We start from the raw sequence: 3,463 nt of genomic DNA on the forward strand, positions 1-3,463 counted from the left end.
TGGTAACAAGTAATAAAGTGACAAGTAAATGTCGAGTTATCGTACCCACAGGGACTGTAAAAAGCAATATTTATGAAATTAATTAAAACACTTTGGTGAGGTAAAAATAATTTTGGTTTGAAAAGAGTTATTTATAAACTAAGATCTTAAAACTAAGCAAACAATTTAAAAAAATAAAAGAGTTCTAGTGCACAATTTCAATTAAGATTTAATCAAGATGATATAATTGCGTTGGATTAATTATACCTTTTTAACTTAGAAATATTAAATTCGTGCTTATGCTGTTATGAATAAATTCACGGCAACCTAGTAATTTGCTAACTTATGAACATATTTACGAATTAAAAAATTCCATTTATCTCTTGGACATATCCCTATGCCAATTCAACCGACTAAACAGATTTAATAAAGTAAACATGCTATCGCACATACATACTTATTGAATTAAATTATCTCTCGCATATTCCTATGTCGATTCAATCGATTAATTCAACTTAATAAACATGTAAAAGATTATGTGAAGTAACAAAGTAGCCATACCTTGAAACAATTTAATCACAACAATCTTGCAAGTTATGCAAGGCATATGTATCGCCAAATACAATGCTAATTTAATTTTCAGTTACCTTAGAAGAATTAAACATGCACTGATTAAGTACTGAGTCCATTAACTGCAATTTCAATCCGCTTAAACAATTAATTCTTTAGTTATCTAAACAATTATAATGCCAGATAACCTAAGCATGATTTTACTTAATCAAGCATTTCACTGAGGCCTATAACAGCATAAACACTATTTTAATAATTCAAGTAGGCAAAATATAATCAACCCAACACGAATTAAATGCAAGCTAAATTGATTAAAATAACCATTTCAACAACAATATTATTCATAGATATGTTCATCATAAAAACAACAGAAATTAAAAAGAAAGGGAATAGAAAGCAAATCCAGTGTTTCTCTGCGGCTTGACTGTTGCTCCGTTCTTTTGTCTCCGTTGTCTTCGCCGAGCAAGGCTTCTATGAATCATTGATTGCTGCCCAATATGGCTGAAGAAAACCTCTTTCTCAAGAGAGGAAATCGGCACAAGAGGAAGGGAAAATGGGATGGAAAAATGGAGAGGAAACTTTAAGAGAAGTGAAGAGAGGATGAGAGAATGTTGTGGAATGAGAGATGTTGAGGGATGCTTTGAAATGAACAGCATAGGGTGGATTTTATAGCTGAAGAGGGCTGCTAAAAATAGCAAATTCAGCAGCCAAGAGAGCCCTCCCATGGCCGGCCACACACATGGCAAGGTTGAAGCTTTCATCCTTGCTAAAAATAGGCTGGGGCAAATCTTCAAAGCCTAAAATAAAGGTGGGGATTGAATGTAATTTGGAAGTTTTTCAAGGGCCTTTTTGCAATTATATTTTATCAGCTAATTTTCTGATTTTGGTCAGCCAATGGACGGTTCTGGTCAGCCCAATTAGTGGCTGGTTTGGCTCACTTCATTCGGTTCAACCAGTGCGGTTCACTAGGCCCTTTCTTCATAATTAATTAAAATTAATTCATTTAACCTAAATTAAATAGGAAATAAATTAAAATTAATTTAATTATGAATTAATACACATTTCTGGACCGTCTTGGGCTGGAAATTAATTGGCCTCGATACTTCAAATTACTCTCAATTTTGTTCTTCTCGCAGTGTTCACCAGGCTCTTTTTTCTCCAATTGTGTAATTCTGTCAAAAATAACCAAATTTAATCAAAAGTAACTATAAAATTAATTAAAATTCATAATGTTCATATTTTTTACATAATTTAATTATTTTATAATATTTAATTATTTTTCGACAAGAATTTAACCGGAATAGCTTGGTTTTAAGTTTAAAAGGGTATGAAAAAGTATATAAATTTTTGTGTTTCCACACCCCCAAACTTAATTCATTGATCGTCCCGAGTACTGCGCAAATTTTGAGAAGAATCTCTTGGAAACACCTTTGAAAAATTCCTTCAGAACAACATTTTTCCCGAAATTATGAACTTAAAATACTTATGCTCAAAGACAAGAAATCTGTTAAGTTATGCTACATAAGTATGCATATTGTTCAAATTAAATTCAACAACTTATTATAATAGCAAAATTTAGACTAAATGCTTTTGTAATAAAGACATGTTAACCCTTACCAATTTGATTTTTATTCCTTTATTTAAGACTGAGTTGAAATCATTAAGCTTAACTTATGTCTTCATATGTTGATCGTAGCAATTTCTCTCCACTAGTGTAGGTAGCATGAGGACTTTGAATCAATAGGTCTTTATCAAGGTTGCAACGTGGCTAGGCTAGGGGTAAGTGAAAGATGGATAAATTTTGGTTTTTTTAAAAAAAAAACCCTAGACTCAGCATCAATTGAACCTTCGGAGTTTTTACCTTTGAGACACCAACTTGACTTTCATATGCTCTTTTGTACATCTTTCAAATATATGTGCTCTTTTTTCTTTTAAATTCACACGAGCACTTACTTTGTGTACTGCAATTCTTGAGCAATTGATACTTCTTTTCAACTCCCCCAAACTTATTTTCGTAAAACATCTAGAATATTATTGAGTCTAGTGTTTGGGACAATTTTAAGATTATTAAGTGAAAAGTAATGGCTAATTATTATAAGGGTCGAAATAAAATCAGGCCATATAGTCTCAAAGTTGGGTTTCAACGGATAAAATATACCATGATGGGCTTGAAAGGCTCAAACGATCCAAACAATAGTTGCCTAAATCATTTCCAACGTTCCATGCTCCCTAGGATTTCGCCTCAAGAAACTTACTAAGTCAATTTTAAAGACTTAAACTTTCATGCATACCTAACTTTCCTAAAGAACTAAAAATTTTATGGTATGAATTTGCATGCTTTATTAAAAACACATTCATGTCATTATTAAGCTAACATAATAATTTATTGAAATAATAGAACTTTATTCATACTCAAATTGAGCATACTTAATAGAATTCAAATTTCTGAACAAAATATATCCTAATCATAATTAAAAGAAAAAATTTATTCTGAGTGGAAATAATTCAATTTCTCAGTCCCCTCAACTTAAAATGAACAATGTCTTCATTGTTTAAAGTGAATAGATACTATACACCAGGTAGGATTTTAGAAAAGAGGAGGTGAGTCAATTTGACTGCTTAAGTACCAAGCTCTTTCTAAATCCAATCCTAGACATGTATATATCTATTGCCACACTTTAAATTTTGTGACTTGCTCACATTTTATTAATGATTTTCCTCTCTTGTTTTATTATGCAAAAAACAAAAATAAATTCCTAATTAAACTTAATCCTAAAATGACCTAAGAAAAGAAATAAAATAAAGTCAAGATCCTCCCTTTATTTATTTGCAAACCCTTCCAAATTTGACTCATCTTTTCCTCCATCACTATTGCCTTTGCATGAACCGCTTCGCTCCTTTTTTGAGAGTGGAG

This window comes from Gossypium hirsutum, chromosome A10 (assembly GCF_007990345.1).
Source record: "Gossypium hirsutum isolate 1008001.06 chromosome A10, Gossypium_hirsutum_v2.1, whole genome shotgun sequence".
NCBI classification, from domain to species: Eukaryota; Viridiplantae; Streptophyta; class Magnoliopsida; order Malvales; family Malvaceae; genus Gossypium; species Gossypium hirsutum.